This window comes from Tiliqua scincoides, chromosome 4, assembly GCF_035046505.1.
Source record: "Tiliqua scincoides isolate rTilSci1 chromosome 4, rTilSci1.hap2, whole genome shotgun sequence".
NCBI lineage: Eukaryota > Metazoa > Chordata > Lepidosauria > Squamata > Scincidae > Tiliqua > Tiliqua scincoides.
In genome coordinates, this window is record NC_089824.1 from 62,002,833 (window position 1) to 62,021,624 (window position 18,792).

An 18,792-nucleotide genomic window follows, 5' to 3' on the forward strand; every position below is an offset into this window, starting at 1 on the left:
ACCTCCTTCTCCTTGATGTCCATATAATCTTATGCTTGAAGACTGCCAATTGGACATAAATATGTGGCATAGTGGTTGTGAGTCTGAGTTATGAATTGGGAAGTCACTGGTTTAAATGTCACCTCTTCCACAATCTCACTACTTTCTCACCCTGAGTCCCACACCTGCAATTTGGGGATTATAAGTACCAGTATAATATAACAGTACTGCATTGATCTACCCTAGAGAGTGGTTGTGAGGATTGCAAGATAGTGTCCATGAAGTGTTTTGAACACTCAGTATTATCTGACTATGATTTATTATGTACTGATATCATTTTAAGTGAGATCTAGTTGAGAGATTTTATTTGCCTGTCAGTAGGAACTGATAGTTGTGTTTAGTCTTGGGAGTCTCCCAGTATGTAGGAACTCACTCTGATCTTTCTCCTTAAAGCCGTTTGGGCCCCAAGGACTCCACTAGTGTGGAAATAGCACTAACCCACTTTTCTAATAGAGATATTGATCATAAAATAGATACCAATATCATGTTGGACTGCTGGCTGGCCATTCTTTTATCAGGCAAATTGCTTCTTAATAGCCCAGGATGGTTAACTCAGCTGATGGTCTGGGGATAGTCTCTTACCTGGCATTTCACCTGAATATTAGCAATCAGCTTAGCTAAGAAAAAGGCTCATACATGCGCACGTGTGGAACGACAGATTTTGCAGTTTGGAACAGATACAGGGTGCTTCCAGATGGGTTTTTTTAGTATGGGTACACAGTCTGCTCATGCGTTTTTTACTGAGTATTCACACAATGTTATCATCCATCTGTCTGTCTATTCGTTGTTGTCCTGTACATTCCCCATGTATCTTCATGGAACTTTTCAACAGGGAAACTGCATTAATAAATTTTGGAGTAGTTAGGCAGTGTAGATGCTTAAAAGTAGAAGTAATTGGCTTTTCTGGAGCAGCAACTGTTACCCTGCACATGCCTGATCTTGTCAGATCTCGGAAGCTAAGCAGGGTCAGGCCTGGTTAGTACTTAGATGGGAGACCGCTTGGGAATACCAGGTGCTGTAGGCTTATGCCATAGTCTTTCGAGACTGAAGGTTGCCAACCAACCATGGCTTTGAAGGTATGATGAAGCGTTCTCTTTCCCCCAGCCAAATCCATAGCCAAACCTGAGAACATCTGCCCAAGAACACCTAAACTTTTAAGTGTAGAATTTCCAGTTTATTTTGGTTGCCACTTGTAGCACATGTGCATGTGCACCCCTTCATGTCTTTGCTGAAGAATGGCCGATGGGTTTCATGGAGCTATACTGAGACTGTTGATCTGCCGGACATATCGGATGCACAAAAAAAAAGTACACTTACAAAGCAGCAGCATGACAACATGTTCATTAAGGTGCAGGGGAACACATGCACAAGTTACGGAAGCATCTGTACATGACAGAATGTTGAAGAGAAATGATTTATAGGGACATAGGAAATGACTGTGAGAGCATGTAATGCTGTAAAGAAAGCTTGTACTTTATAAGTTATCAATGCACTGCTGCTTATAGACACATGAAACTGAATAAGAAGTACTTTCATTTCCAGCCAGCGTAATTCAAAGCAGTACCCCAAGTGATGTTGTAGGCACAACTGTTCTGAAAACATGGAAATGCAAAATCATTGGTAAATTACATGTTATATCATCAGATCAATTTGCTGATATCAAAGACTTGGTGCAAACACTGATCCAAAGGTCAACATGTCATCCATGCGTAAATGAAAACTAAAGAAAAGATGCATCGTCAGAGTTAAAACAGGGAAGGGATGAGATATGAAAGCCGAAATCTGCTGCTGCTGGGTGCGATGTGGGTGAAACAGATGTGTTTGATAATTTGCCCATATGCTATTAACTCAATTTAAAAAAATGAAGAGACAAAGATGAGGGGTGTCAAAAATATAGCCTCAAGAAACATCTTTTTGTGTGGACCAAAAACAACACTTGGGGCATAATCCTAACTAATTTTCTAGCACCACAGTAAAGGCAATGCAGCCCTAAGTAAGGGAACAAACATTCCTTTACCTTGACGAATCCTCCATGACTGCCACCCAGCTGCCCCTTTGGTACCACTATATTAGTGCTGGAAAGTTGGTTAGAATTTGGGCCTTGAAAGCACACAGTAGGTGTGGAGTCTCCATTTTGGATGTGCTTACCCAACTTGGATGTGCTCAGAAATTCAGTGAATTGACATACTACAAACATAGCATCTGGGAGAGCCCACTAAACCAGAGAGAAAGAGCAGAGACTTGGCTAAAGTGGCAGTTCCCAAACTGTGGGTCATGATCCACTAATGCGGTGTTTCTCAGACTGTGGGTGGGAACCCACTAGGTGGATCATGAGTCAATTTCAGGTGGGTGCCCATTCATTCAAAATTTTATTTTTAATATATTAGACTTAATGCTACCATGGTATGCGATTGCATTTGGGAAAATGTTACAGATCTGTAATTCCAACAGGCTACTATGTATATGCTTTAAACAATGATAGTAAATGATTCTTACTCCTGGGTAATTGTGGGTGGGACTGCCACCTAGGATTGTTAAAAATGTTACTGCTTGATGATGTCACTTCTGGTTATGACATCACTTCTGGTGGGTCTTGATAGATTCTCATTCTGAAAAGTGGGCCCTGGTGCAAAAAGTTTGAGAACCACTGCACTAGTGCACTAGTGAGTTCCGATTTTTGGTGGGTTGCTGCCAGTGCTGGCCATGGTGTTGCAAGGCATTCTGGGGTGCTAACTCAAACCCACAGCCAATGAAGTGCTAAAATAAAATTGCGGGCTGACACCAGCTGAGCTAAAAATAAAATTGTGGTGCTAGAAACAAAGTAGCAGTGTTAAAAAAATGTTTTGTAGGCTGGTACTGCTGTGGTGCAGCAAGGCATTCTGGGGTGCTACCTGAAATCTGCAAGGCATTCTGGGGTACTACCTGGCCACTGCGACCCACAGAGTGCATTGTGGTGCTAAAAAGACTGGGAAACAGTGGGCTAAAGGCAACTTCTGTTGCAGGGCATCTCTCTCTGTGGGGATCTGATGTGACAAATCTGTCCAGTAGGAATGTGCATGATGCTCACCACCACTTGTGATCTATTTACATATTTGAGATTACATATTTACTCTATATTACATATACATATGCTCTATATTGCATATTTCTTTACAAATAAAGTAAATTTTACAAAATGCCATAAGTTACCATGCTGTCTTCTGCAAAGAATCAAACTCAGGTCATGCTGTCCGAGAACTTCTCACAGTCCACCAAAGTGGAAGCATGCAAAAAGATGATATAAACTGCTTATTGAGAAGTTCTATGGCATCCTGTGTTCTACAACAAATAAAATATTTTGGTTTTAAAATGGCATTTCAGTTTGGCTTCAGGAATTGTATCAGGAGCTGACAGACGAGCAATTTTTCTTTCCCTCTCTGTGACACTGACACATTGTTGGCTTGTAGAATGGCCTTGTATACATTGCTGATGAAGGTGTTGGCTTTCTTTCTCTCTGATTTATATATTCATGTACTGAGACCTGTCAGCAACAAGCTTTACAGTGAAAGCTTTATTCTTGAAAGTGCAAGGTGAGAGCAGCCCAAAGCTCAGTTCAGATTAGTGGCATGTCGGTGTTACTCTAATTTGCAAAAACCTATTTTTTTAAATATTTTTTTTGGGGTACAATGCTTTCAAAGCTAATATGTCTGGAATAAAATATTTTTCATCGCTGTTATATTCATAGAACACTGAATGAAAAAAGAAATCCAGAAGACATTGTCACTCAGCCTTCTCAGTGCTGTATTCACAGCTTTGTTTGTACCTTTGATTTAAAATAACTCAATCTTTTGTTGTTGTTGTTGTTCTGATTGGGCCTAATTATACCTCAGTACTGCTGATTATCAGTACTACTAATGCACTGATCTGGAAGGAAAGTATGGAGCAGGGCTAGAAAGAAAAATACTGGGAATTTTTGTCCATCTGATAGACTGAATGTAGTATTATTGTCGTCTTTGCCCCTGTGCATTGTAACAGGTTACCCCATTCACAGTTTCCAGTGAACTCAAAAAGATCGCTACAAAATGCTTCTCTGATGTGTTATAAGGCCTGCATTGGAGACACGTGTGACATGTGCACACAGAAAAAATCTATAGCGTGTGGAGGGACCATGTGCAGTGGCCAATGGCAGAGCCACTGAGAGGGATTTTATCAGGGGGTACAAAGTTTCTTTTGGGCCCCTTTGCAAAAGGGGAGGGGTGAAACAGAGTGGGAGAGGATGGTGATGGGAGGGCAGAATGGGGATAAGGAGGGGCAAAACAGGATGCAGGGAGGTTGGAGTCAGCTGGATAAGTCTTTGGAGCCCAGGTCTACCCACCCATGTGACATTGGCTACTAGATACAGTAATACGGAAAACCAAACACACTCCTAAGTCTCTCTAAAATCTTTTAAATATTGAAAATCATGCAGAAAGCACATCTTTTTTAGGCTCACACTAGAATGGAAATGTCTGGTGTGTACCAAAACTTGCTTCTGCAGCAGCTGTAATCTTACAGCTGTGTTCCTGAGCTCCTATACATTTCTTCATGGTAGGCATATCCACAAGCCAAAAAGCTATGGCAACATTCCTGTTTCCTCCCAAATTTGATACTGTGTTAAGGAGCATCATGTATGCATTCTTTGACCCAGCATATATGGCCTGCCAGTAGCTGCAGTAGCTGTAGCTACACACTCGTGGTAGTGTCCCCAGCATCCCATGCAGTCTGAGTAGATAGGAAAATGCTGATCCCAGGAAATTTCTGGGGCCCCTCCTTTGGCTCCTGGGCCCCCTTTTTGACCCTGGGCCCGTGTACAAATTACCCCCTTTACCCCCCTCTCCTAGGCCCTGGCCAATGGCACAAATCAGTAGAATGTTATAAAGAAGGCAGGCAGGGTTATAAATATAATAATGGATCACTTTTATTGTGAAGATAATAATACACTAACAGGGAGGGGAATTAAAAAATAAATGCAATATGTTCAGTCATTACCACAAGTCCTAGACCTACAAGCACACATAGCACTCACACCAAGGAGTAAATGCTTAGTAAGAAGCACTAAGCGTATTGTCAGTTTGACTGCACACAAAACATAGAAGATGGGGGGAGGGGTTTGTGGGTCAATGGTCTGTCAGGAGGGAGTCCCTTGTCCCCTACAAGGACTCCCAAACTGTTTCAGTGCCCTCAAGACTGTGACACGGAGATGGTTTTCTCTCCCAAGACAGAGGCCATTTTTTTCAGTACAAATCATATACTTAGGGCGCAATCCTAACCCCTTATGTCAGTGCTTTCCAGCACTAAGGGCAATGCAGCTCTGAGGTAAGGGAACAAACATTCCCATACTTTGAGGAGGCCTCCATGAATGACACCCAACTGCAGGATGCAGCACATGTCCCATTGACACCGCTGTGCCAGTGCTGGAAAGCACTGACATAAGGGGTTTGGATTGCGCCCTTAGAGGTCTTGTGGGATTGGTTAGGGACTCTTGTTCTTAAAACCTGGAAGTTGATTGTATAACCCTCCAAGGAAAGGGGTTGGAGCGAGAAGTGCATGCTCCTCTAAGTCCTTGCTTCTCCTGATTCCCCCTCCCCCATTTCATCTGAGATGGTCCACTTCTGCCTGCAGTTCTGGTTCTGTGCTTGCTAGTCCTCATAGGTAGCTGCAGAAATGGGATTGGTTGTCATCTTTGGTCCTCTGCTGCTTCCTTGGGGTAGTCTTGCCTCCTTTTGAGTGACTGGGCCTCTCTTCTGGATCTTCCCCAGCCAGTTGCTCCCTCAGCCTCAATCCAGCCTACAGAAGAACTGAACCAGGGGTCTGTTGTCCCTACTCCTTCCTCTCTGCCACCTTTGGCATCTTCTCTACCCCTTGGCCAGGTTCTCCCACTGGAAGTGTTGCTTCTTCTCCCTCTTCAGAGGGGTGAGTCACATCCTCTGTCCTATGGTGCAACACAGGAGCTACCCCCTGGCTCCACAGGCTCCTGAGGCCTGTGGCAGCAACACCTGTGGCAGGCCACACCCCCATCCTGTGGCTCAGGAACTTTGGGCTTGACTTATGGTCATTGCTTTGCGGTGACCTTGACCAAAGTTTGAAACACATAGCTTGGGTCACCCCACTGCCTTGGGTGCTGGGTAACCAATGCATAACTATATCTTTTTCCATGTTGAGTACAGGGCACTGTTGTTTATTTTTAAGCCCTTCATGGCCTGCGAATGACTTACCTTAGGGACTGCCTCTCCAGGTATCAGTCTCCACCCATTTGTGTTTGACTGATCAAGCCATGATCTGCATGCCTTTGCTGTCTAAATGAGTCCATGACCCCAAGAATTTGAAATGCTCTCCTGAATGAAGGCAGAGGTTACTGTTCGCTGTTGGCCTTCTATAAACATTGTAAAGCACACTTATTGTAGATGGCAGTCGGCTGAGTGATCATTATTTATTGACTGCTGTGATAATTTAGTGGCTGCTGGATATGCTAATTGGATGGATCTTTAAATTCTTGCTTGAGTTGTGTTTTTACTTTATTTCTGTGATATTTTATCATGTTTTAACAAGTTTTATGTGAGCTGCTTTGGGTGCATGATATATATGGAGTAAAATAAATTCACTAGGTTTGTCTTACTAATCTAATCTCCCTTTACCCCTTAGTTTTGGTTGAGACTCTCTTTTACCTCAGGTTTTTTTTAAAGCTTTAATGCATTATAAATGTGTAACTATCTCCCTTAAAATATCTGTTGTATTAATTGAAATTTCATTGGAGTAGATATAAAAAGAGCAGTTCTCTCAGGCAATAAGAACCATATCAGAGCATTTAAAAATACAGTCAGTCTAAGATAAAATAGTGGCAGCAAACCTCATTATACCACCTGACTTTTATTGATAACGTCTTCAGGCTCTTCAATATTTCTCTGTCCTCAGTGAAGATTCTATTGGATGGGTGCTGTAAATGTAATTCAGATGCTGCCTTGTCTCCTTTTGGTTCATTATTAAAAGCTTCTGAGCAAAAGTGGAGCTAATCTGCCAGATTTCACTGCATGCTTTTGTCCCCTCACAGTTGTTTCAGGGAAGCCATCGGAGCTGGTCTACCTAATCTTGCAATTCTGCATCTATTGTTCACTTTTCAGAATTCTGTTTGTGCAAACTCTTTTGGAAGGAACAGCCCAGAACTGACAATAGAGTGTAATAACTGTGATTTTTCTTTTCCAAACTATAACTTGGCCTATAATAAGAATGGCTAAGACATGACTAGAGTTGTGTCTTTAATGGTTGAAGGTCTGTTTCTGCACAATCCAGTTATGTGGTGCCATCAGTATTGGGGTATGTCCGGGTGGACCCAGCTCATCTCTTTGGCAGCGTATGCAGTCAAATCCTGGAAAATCTCAGTCAATATTGGGAGCCAGCATACCGCTGGCAATGGACTAGACATCAACGTGCTCCCTGGCTGGGTGCTACCTCCACTGCTCTTACCAGTCATAAGTTGTACTTCTGCTCTTGCAGTATCCCCATTTCCAGATATACTTATGCTTGGGTATGTGACCATCAGCACAGCAAAGCTAGTGTATGTCTGTGAAGCGTTCAAGAAAGATTTCCCTTATAGTATCTCACTTTCCTCTCTGGAACTGAGAGCAAGTCAAGGTCCACAGGGGCATTCCCAGTTCACAGAAGAGCACAGATAATGCTTCTGTGCAGCATTATCAAAACTGTTAGAACAATTTTGGACCTTTCCTGAGATGGCTAGAAATCTTAAATTTAGGTGTTCTTGATCATAGAGTTCGAGCGGCCCTTCAATGCCATCTAATCCACCCTCCTGCTTGTCGCAGGAAACCCCTAGTGCCTGTCAAATATCTGATTAAAGGCCTCCAGTGAGGAAAAACCCACCACTTTCCTTGGCAAGTGGAAAGTGCTCTACTGCTCTTACCCTTGCTTCCTGATATTCATTCAACATCTCCACTCCTGCAGCCTACACCTATTATATCTAGTTCTACTCTCTGGGGCAGCTGAAAACTAATTCTTGCCCACTTCCATGTGACAGTCACAGTCCTTGAAGTATTTGAAGAATGCTGTCATGTCTCCCCTTGAGACTTCTCCAGACTATATTGAGTTCCTTTTCAACCTTTTCTCATAGAACTTGTTTTCCAGGTCCTTGATTGTCTTCATTGCCCTTCTCTGAACCTGCTCCGGTTTGACTGCATCCTTTGTAAAGGACATGGTACTCTAGATGAGTTCTGACCCCAGTGCAAAGTAAAGTAGAGTTACTACTTCTCACAATTTGGAAACAGTTGTTCTAGTAATACTTTCTAAAATTGCTTTTGCCTTCTTTGCAACCATATGGCACTGCTGGCAACCTCAACACCAAGATTCCTTGGTATAGCATTGCCAAACTAGATACCTCCCAGTCTATACCTGTCACTGAGCTTCATCCTCTTCTTCCAAGTAACTGTAGCGTGCTATAGGTGAAATTTCTATTAATGTTAAACAGGATTTTGAGTATCACAGATGATGTGGTTTTATCTGTATTTGGAAGAGTTGTTGTGGTATAGGGACCCAATCCTATTGGGCCTTAGTGCTGGAGCTAAGCTCTTGCTTAGTGCTAAGCTCCAGCACTGGTGCTGAGATCCAGCACTGGTGCTAGCTGTCAAAAATGTGCTGTAAAGCATATTTATGGCACTGTGGGATGAAGCAGCAGCAGTCGGTGCTGGGTCCAGCACCAGGAGGTTGCCACCCAGAGGTGAGTGAGAATGCTGGGTGGCAGTGCAGGCTTTTGAGGTGGGGGGAGGTGTTTTGTGGTAGGGGAGAGTGGGGTGGGGAAGAGGGAGGAACCAGTCTGAGAGGAGAGTGGGAATGGCAGAAGCCTCCTCCATTGGATCCAATCCTATGTATCGGGCTGAAAAACCTGACACGGAACTTCCCCACTCTGTGCTAGCAAAATAGCTTGCGCAGACTCAAGGAAGCCCATCGCAGGCCTGCGCCCTGACTTGGGAGAAGGGGACAAATGTCCCCTTCACCCTGAGGAGACCTCCGGCGGTTTCCTGGCGCCTTTAGGATACAGTGGTCGCCATTTTGGCGCTGCTGTTCCACCGGGCACTGGGAAACATAGGATTGGGCTGTGGATTACCTTTGAATGTATATCTTCCAGTGTCATAAGATTATGATTCTTTTTTAACTTTGTTTTTGGAATGTTTGGTGATTAAATTTAAACTGGAAACCTCATAAATAGTGTAAAACACATGCAAAAATTTAAGTTAAAATCTGAGCTGTTTCTTTTACATCTGCCAAAATTTGATTGTCAGTGACTTGACAACTTAATTCTCTGGGGAACAAGAAAGATAGGACTTTATAGTCTAATTTTACAGGTTTTTGACAGAAATACCTTTTGAAATATTTTATTTAACCTCCCTCCTTAGTTTGCTCTATGCTATACCTACCCGATAAGTGCAAATAAATATGAAATTTAGAATTGAAAGCCTGTAAGAACTCAGATATATTATGAACTTAAAAATTAAGCAAATATTTATTATTTACATGTCTTCCTTATTTACCTTTAATGTTATTTCTAATGGAATGTCTATTAAAATGAATGTTATTTCCTAAGTACTGTACATCACATTAAATAGGCAATAATATTTTATAGATATATTTTAGTTCTTGCTGTGCTTGTAGCACTATGTTATGGGCTGCAATCCGGTGTTATGGATTCCATTAAGAGCAGGATTGTAGATGCAGAGTACAATTCTGCTTTCAGCTATATATGAAACCTGTATATGTGCAGCACTGAGTTCAAAATCTCTTTGGGTGGAGGGTATATACAGTAAATAAATGAATATTCCTTGAAATAACAGACTAAACTGCAAATGAAATTTCTAATTCATATTTATTCACAAGTCAATTCAGGAGATTTCTGTGGGGTTTCTTTTGAAATAAGTATTGGAGGAATGATGCAAGGTGCAGTTTTTTTTGGAAAGCATACATTTATTACATTAAGAATGAAAATACCAAAAGTAAAATGCTTTCAATATGCTTTAAAGTTCTATAATCTAGACCAGGGGTGTCCAAAGTTTTTGGCAGGAGGGCCACATCATCTCTCTGCTACTGTGTCGGGGGCCGGGGAAAAAAAGAATTAATTTATATTTAAAATTTGAATAAATTTACATAAGTTTACATAAATGACTATATTAAAGATGAACTTATATGAATGAATGAAGGTCTTGCAATAGCTCAAGGCCTATTAAAGTCCTGGCACAAAGCAAGGCCAGCCTTTCCTTTGCTGCCACTGCTGCATCACAGACGTGAAACAGCAAGCAGTGGAGGGAGCCCTCATCCCTGATGTGAAACAGTAAGCAGTGGAGGGAGCCCTCATCCCACAGCTCACGCAAGAGGTCAAACAGTTGCCCTCACACTGAAAGCAGTTGCGTCGGGCCAGTGCGGGCTCCAACAAATTTCCAGAGGGCCAGAGCTCATTGGAGAGTAGGGGCTCCCTGCGGGTCGCATTGGGAGTCCCTGAGGGCAGCAAGTGGCCCCAGGGCCAGGGTTTGGGCACCCCTGACCTAGACCTACATAGCCAGTGTGAGTTTCTCGGAGTTATTCATCTAATATCCATTCCTCAACTCCAGGGGGTCAGGTACAGTTAGACTAAACTAACAATAATTACCCTCGAATTCAGACAATTCAGTTATCCAGATAAAGCAATTGTTCAGGAAATGGCAATTTTAAATAAATCAGACTGAGTCAGCGATGATGCATACAGAAACTAGGGGCCAGAAACTAGGATGCATACAGAAATCAAGGTGCAAAATATTTGCCTGGACTGCACCATTTCAGGTAGGTAAATAACATATTAGGAAGAAATTTACAATCCAGTCCTATCCAGCACAGGAGCAGCGGTGCTCAACGTTCACCGCTGCATTCTTACTGCAATTGAGCAGGCTGGAGGTCTCCTCAGAGTATTTCTCTTTACCTCAAGTAAAGCCACAGCCTGCTCAATGCGCCTTCTCAGGTCTGTGCATGCAAAATCACTGTGCATGCAAAATGGATAGAATCCAGCAAAGTAGAGATTGAAGGTGGGTCCGACTCCACCGTAGAATCTCTGTGGGTTAAATTACCAGGCTTGTGCAGCAATGTAATACTGGGGGCGTGCTATCGTCCTCCAGACCAGAAATCTGATGGGGACCTTGAAATGAGGAAACAGATCAGGGAGGTGACAAGGAAGGACAGGGTTGTAATCATGGGGGACTTCAATTATCCTCATATTGACTGGGTCAATTTGTGTTCTGGACACGATAAGGAAACCGGATTTCTTGACGTGCTAAATGACTGTGGCTTAGATCAGCTAGTCACGGAGCCCACCAGAGGACAGGTGACTCTGGATTTAATTTTGTGCGGTACGCAGGACCTGGTTAGAGATGTAAACGTTACTGAGCCATTGGGGAACAGTGATCATGCTGCGATCCGTTTTGACGTGCACGTTGGGGGAAGAATACCAGGCAAATCTCTAACAAAAACCCTTGACTTCCGACGGGCGGACTTCCCTCAAATGAGGAGGCTGGTTAGAAGGAGGTTGAAAGGGAGGGTAAAAAGAGTCCAGTCTCTCCAGAGTGCATGGAGGCTGCTTAAAACAACAGTAATAGAGGCCCAGCAGAGGTGTATACCGCAAAGAAAGAAGGGTTCCACTAAATCCAGGAGAGTGCCCGTATGGCTAACCAGCCAAGTTAGAGAGGCTGTGAAGGGCAAGGAAGCTTCCTTCCATAAATGGAAGTCTTGCCCTAATGAAGAGAATAAAAAGGAACATAAACTGTGGCAAAAGAAATGTAAGAAGGTGATAGGGGAGGCCAAGCGAGACTATGAGGAACGCATGGCCAGCAACATTAAGGGGAATAATAAAAGCTTCTTCAAATATGTTAGAAGCAGGAAACCTGCCAGAGAAGCGGTTGGCCCTCTGGATGGTGAGGGAGGGAAAGGGGAGATAAAAGGAGACTTAGAGATGGCAGAGAAATTAAATGAGTTCTTTGCATCTGTCTTCACAGCAGAAGACCTCGGGCAGATACCGCTGCCCGAACGGCCCCTCCTAACCGAGGAGTTAAGTCAGATAGAGGTTAAAAGAGAAGATGTTTCAGACCTCATTGATAAATTAAAGATCAATAAGTCACCGGGCCCTGATGGCATACACCCAAGGGTTATTAAGGAATTGAAGAATGAAGTTGCAGATCTCTTGACTAAGGTATGCAACTTGTCCCTCAAAACGGCCACAGTGCCAGAAGATTGGAGGATAGCAAATGTCACGCCTATTTTTAAAAAGGGAAAGAGGGGGGACCCGGGAAACTATAGGCCGGTCAGCCTAACATCCATACCGGGTAAGATGGTGGAATGCCTCATCAAAGATAGGATCTCAAAACACATAGACGAACAGGCCTTGCTGAGGGAGAGTCAGCATGGCTTCTGTAAGGGTAAGTCTTGCCTCACAAACCTTATAGAATTCTTTGAAAAGGTCAACAGGCATGTGGATGTGGGAGAACCCGTGGACATTATATATCTGGACTTTCAGAAGGCGTTTGACACGGTCCCTCACCAAAGGCTACTGAAAAAACTCCACAGTCAGGGAATTAGAGGACAGGTCCTCTCGTGGATTGAGAACTGGTTGGAGGCCAGGAAGCAGAGAGTGGGTGTCAATGGGCAATTTTCACAGTGGAGGGAGGTGAAAAGCGGTGTGCCCCAAGGATCTGTCCTGGGACCGGTGCTTTTCAACCTCTTCATAAATGACCTGGAGACAGGGTTGAGCAGTGAAGTGGCTAAGTTTGCAGACGACACCAAACTTTTCCGAGTGGTAAAGACCAGAAGTGATTGTGAGGAGCTCCAGAAGGATCTCTCCAGACTGGCAGAATGGGCAGCAAAATGGCAGATGCGCTTCAATGTCAGTAAGTGTAAAGTCATGCACATTGGGGCAAAAAATCAAAACTTTAGATATAGGCTGATGGGTTCTGAGCTGTCTGTGACAGATCAGGAGAGAGATCTTGGGGTGGTGGTGGACAGGTCGATGAAAGTGTCGACCCAATGTGCGGCGGCAGTGAAGAAGGCCAATTCTATGCTTGGGATCATTAGGAAGGGTATTGAGAACAAAACGGCTAGTATTATAATGCCGTTGTACAAATCGATGGTAAGGCCACACCTGGAGTATTGTGTCCAGTTCTGGTCGCCGCATCTCAAAAAAGACATAGTGGAAATGGAAAAGGTGCAAAAGAGAGCGACTAAGATGATTACGGGGCTGGGGCACCTTCCTTATGAGGAAAGGCTACGGCGTTTGGGCCTCTTCAGCCTAGAAAAGAGACGCTTGAGGGGGGACATGATTGAGACATACAAAATTATGCAGGGGATGGACAGAGTGGATAGGGAGATGCTCTTTACACTCTCACATAATACCAGAACCAGGGGACATCCACTCAAATTGAGTGTTGGGCGGGTTAGGACAGACAAAAGAAAATATTTCTTTACTCAGCGCGTGGTCGGTCTGTGGAACTCCTTGCCACAGGATGTGGTGCTGGCGTCTAGCCTAGACGCCTTTAAAAGGGGATTGGACGAGTTTCTGGAGGAAAAATCCATTATGGGGTACAAGCCATGATGTGTATGCGCAACCTCCTGATTTTAGGAATGGGTTAAATCAGAATGCCAGATGTAGGGGAGAGCACCAGGATGAGGTCTCTTGTTATCTGGTGTGCTCCCTGGGGCATTTGGTGGGCCGCTGTGAGATACAGGAAGCTGGACTAGATGGGCCTATGGCCTGATCCAGTGGGGCTGTTCTTATGTTCTTATGTTCTTATGTTCACTGGTGCAGACTCGAGAAGCCCCATGCATCATCAGTGCATCATTGGTGCAATGTCCAAGGAGTCTGTTGCCACAATCACTCAACCCCCAGTGCTTGTGGCGAGAGATTGAGCTGTATGGTCAAGGCTGAGTAGGTGTCTGAACATGTGTTTTTTGTATCCAAATTAAATACCCTGTCTACTAGACCACACTTAAATGCAGCTATTAAAGGCATGAGACACTGTCCCATATTGCATCTGGCATACTTCATATACTGCATATAGTACAAGTGTTAGTAAGACATGGCTATGTAGGGTGCTTTTGCATGCAGTCCTAGTGCTTGTTGAAACCTTGATCATCTCACTATCTAACCTTCATGGTTGAAACTGATATGCAGATTATGCCGTCCAAATTATTCTGCATTCCTGTTGGTTGCCTGAAGTAAGTTGTTTTTCCCTATCCTATAAGAAAATGAGATAGAATCAGCATTACTGCTTGATATGCTTTGTCAGTATATTGAAAGTACTTGCAGAAAAGTGAGCTAAACTGAATGTTAAGTAACAGCATAAGTAGCACTCAGGGATACTGTACATGTTTTATCCATACTGGTGTCAAAGCCAGAGGTCTGAGTCTGAACAGAAGGACAATTGCAAGAAGGGCAACAAATGATAATGAGATGGGAGCAGGTGCACAGTGGAGAGATGTTTGTCTTTCTCCCTCATTTCTTTATATAATCCTAAATATTGTGTGTTCAGTAATAGACTGCTCAGCCAAAGGAAAGTGGTGCTAACCTTATGGTCCAGTCCTAACAAATGGTAGCACTGGTGGAATGTGCATTCTGCCAGCACAGGCTGCCACAAAGCACCTGTAAGACAGGTAAGCCCAGCACAGGGGGTGGGTTTTGCAGTGGTGGTGCCCACTGAATCCAGACTCCTTCCTGGGCCTGATTCGCGTGCATGGGTCAAAAGGAACTTGTGGCAACTTGCTGACTCATAGCAGCTTCTGGGGCCTACCCTGGATCAAGGGGACAAATGTTTCCTTACCCCAAGAAGACCTCCAGCAGCCAAAACTGTCCTGTGGGATGCAGTGGGTCTGCTACATTGCCATGCAGAGGTTTAAGTAGAATTGGACTGTCCATGTTTGATACTAATGTGCATCTTGTTCCCATATAAAAATAGTTGGATAAAGATCTGATATTTTTCACTTTGTAGAAATGAAATGTAGAGCATGCTCTGAGGTAGGATGTTTTGTTTTCTTCCTGGGGGAAAATGATTATCTGAACAAATTTGCTAAATATTTGAAATGGTTTGGCTGAGCTAATTCTCTTTCTTTTAGTGGACTTTATTGTTCTAAAAAAAATTCCATTCCAAAATGCCCATATGGTGTAAAACTAGGTGTAAAATTCCATGTTGAAACTTTCCATGTGTCTACTTTGCTGCAGGAGCTCTATAGAATATAAGCAGAACTCTTTCTGAGGCACAAAATTATTAATAAATACATGATAGGCTTAGAATGGGTCAACTCAGTATACTATAGTGCACTGACTATGGTATTAAAGAATACTTTAATGTAGGGAGAGCTGCTTACAATAATTAATGTTCATTAGGTTTGGAGTTGTACTCATGCTTGTCCAAGTTAATTGTTCTGACCACATTTCCTTTCTGTTTGTAGAATTAAGTCTATCTCCATGGCTTAGCAAATTCATAGCCAAGACTACAGTACATCAAATACATAAGATGTATTGCTACATCTCTTTTAGCCACAAAGGCAAGGGGAAGAGATGACCTAAGCACAGACATGCCCACTCATAAGAACATAAGAACATAAAAACAGCCCCACTGGATCAGGCCATAGGCCCATCTAGTCCAGCTTCCTGTATCTCACAGCGGCCCACCAAATGCCCCAGGGAGCACACCAGATAACAAGAGACCTCATCCTGGTGCCCTCCCTTGCATCTGGCATTCTGACATAACCCATTTCTAAAATCAGGAGGTTGCGCATACACATCATGGCTTGTACCCTGTCATGGATTTTTCCTCCAGAAACTTGTCCAATCCCCTTTTAAAGTCGTCTAGGCTAGACGCCAGCACCACATCCTGTGGCAAGGAGTTCCACAGACCGACCACACGCTGAGTAAAGAAATATTTTCTTTTGTCTGTCCTAACCCACCCAACACTCAATTTTAGTGGATGTCCCCTGGTTCTGGTATTATGTGAGAGTGTAAAGAGCATCTCCCTATCCACTCTGTCCATCCCCTGCATAATTTTGTATGTCTCAATCATGTCCCCCCCTCAGGCATCTCTTTTCTAGGCTGAAGAGGCCCAAACGCTGTAGCCTTTCCTCATAAGGAAAGTGCCCCAGCCCCGTAATCATCTTAGTCGCTCTCTTTTGCTCCTTTTCCATTTCCACTATGTCTTTTTTGAGATGTGGCGACCAGAACTGGACACAATACTCCAGGTGTGGCCTTACCATAGATTTGTACAACGGCATTATAATACTAGCCGTTTTGTTCTCAATACCCTTCCTAATGATCCCAAGCATAGAATTGGCCTTCTTCACTGCCGCCGCACATTGGGTCGACACTTTCATCGACCTGTCCACCACCACCCCAAGATCTCTCTCCTGATCTGTCACAGACAGCTCAGAACCCATCAGCCTATATCTAAAGTTTTGATTTTTTGCCCCAATGTGCATGACTTTACACTTACTGACATTGAAGCGCATCTGCCATTTTGCTGCCCATTCTGCCAGTCTGGAGAGATCTTTCTGGAGCTCCTCACAATCACTTCTGGTCTTCACCACTCGGAAAAGTTTGGTGTCGTCTGCTGTTATGATCTTAAACTGCTTGGACCCTAGTACTAAAAACTGCTGCTTTTTGTCTGTGTTGTGTTGACTGTTGTCTCTGATTAGTCAAGAGTTGCCTAGATTGTACTCTCACTTTTATTAAACAGTCAAGTACAATCAAGTATTCATTGTAACTGCAACACAACTGTGGAACTCTCTTCCCCCTGAGACTTGCTAAAAGCTTGACCCTTGAACACCTTTCATTCCTGTTGCAAGAGTTTTCAATTAGAGTTGGCTGGTGATGGTGAAGTAAATGTGGAGTTAGGTGTTAAGGAGGGAAACAAATAGATCTAAACCCTGTGTTTCTTTAGTAATGTTAATGCAGGGTTGAGGCAGGGTGACATCTGTATGTGGTAGAATTGGTGGGTAGATGGGGTGTGCTTAATTCCTCATGCTCCAGATTTTCCCCTGCATATGCCCCCCCCCCACACTTTTAAAAGTTTTCCTTTGCTGGGTGTGACAGGAAGTAAGGCTGGATTGTTGAAAAATGTCTTGGGGGAGATTTGCTGGCAAGGATTGGTAGGTGTGACAGGCTTAAAACACAGGTTCTCATACCTTTTCATCCTCCCTTCAATTCCTCTGTCCCCAAGCATGTATTTCCATTATCTTAGTCAATGCAGAATTAGAACCTTGGTTTGTTTTTCCCTGAGATAGCATACGGTACCCCCCCTTGGAGACCTCTCTGAGGATGTAGTCTGATACTGAAGAATGTTCATGTGTTAGTAAGCCAGATAGGCTATAATGTTAACCACTAACTGTTTAAAATATGTGTTAAAATTTGATTACTATGGTTTTTGCAATGTGTTTTCTTTTGGGGGGATTGTTTTGTTGTTACAGATTAATAAAGAATCAACTGTGGTTTTCAGAATCTATTAACTAAAAAGCAATTAACACATTCTAAGTCTTTATTATATTATGCTCTTTGATCACCAAAACAAAACTGATACACTTTTTTCCCTTTCTCCCTTTTTTCTATGTGTAGGAATTCTCTTCTTCCTCTCTGACTGAGAACTGTGATTTACTGTGATGTCTGAATGGTTTTGCTGGTTCAGTCAACTCAGTATACCATAGTGCACTGACCCAGTCAGTTAAAAGTGCTCATTTAATTTCATAGTTGTGAACAGTTTCACCTTGCAGGATTGTGTACACAGCATTTACTGAAACTGAGCTGGCACACATTGAAATCTTGGCTTGTTCACAGGATCTGGATGAATATCTTTGTACAGAAGTTTACTTGAGACATCAATATTAACATTTTTTGGATAGTTTCTTTTTTTCCCTTTTGTTTCAGCATAGTGTCTTCTGTCTATAGCATAATCAAATCTTTGACTGTTTTTGTGAGTTTTAATGTTTGATTCTAAATTATTTTGAACCATTTTGAGGACCATAAGACTGTATGCAAAGCTAATAAATAACACAGATGTTTACTTGACTTGGTGGCTATTCTTTTATGCCAAGAGAATATTGTTCCTCAATGTAGGAAAATGCAGAATTGTGCTGCTGTGACAAGCATAAAGTACAGAATACTCTCTGTACTATTGTAAAATACAGTGACAAGGCTTGTGTGATATTGATGAGGTTACATTTGTGTTTGTCTTTATGACATGAAACTTGGCAGATGGACTGTGGTCCATGGATTAAAGATGTAGGGATTCAAAATAGATTCACTTTAGGCCTCCTCTTAGTTTGTGGGTTTTGGCTGTAGTGCTGGTAGACTCATGTTTTACAGTTTTGTGATAGGGTTGTCACTGAATTTTCTTGAGGCCTGAGAGGCAGGTTGTTGCATTTTCACATGTTTACATGTGTACATGTTGTACTTTATTCTTATAACAACCCTATAAGGTAGATCGGTTCTATTCACATTATATTGCAGATGGAAGAGATAGTTTTGAGAGATAGTGGCTTGCTTAAAGTCACTGAAGCCACAGTTGATTCCACGGCTTATGGTTGTGGATCTTGCAACCCACTGCTGTAAGTCCCGGGCTGGTGGCAGAAACACTGCTCCAACAGCACATGGACCAGGGATACCAGCACAAATGACGAGAAGCCACTGGATCATCCAGCCTGTGCTGGAGCAGGTAATGTAGCAGTGGGGGTGGTTTGGGG

General features: G+C 43.1%; 2 protein-coding genes and 1 pseudogene across 4 annotated transcripts in view; all 3 read left to right on the forward strand.

The window, feature by feature from the left end:
- Positions 1–18,792, forward strand: part of LDLRAD4 (low density lipoprotein receptor class A domain containing 4) — a 370,927-nt gene that overhangs the window by 276,883 nt on the left and 75,252 nt on the right. The window lies entirely within an intron of this gene.
- RNMT (RNA guanine-7 methyltransferase) overlaps positions 1–18,792 on the forward strand; it is a 224,878-nt gene that overhangs the window by 63,809 nt on the left and 142,277 nt on the right. The gene's annotated exons all lie outside the window — the stretch shown is intronic.
- LOC136650215 (5S ribosomal RNA) lies at positions 947–1,063 on the forward strand (annotated as a pseudogene).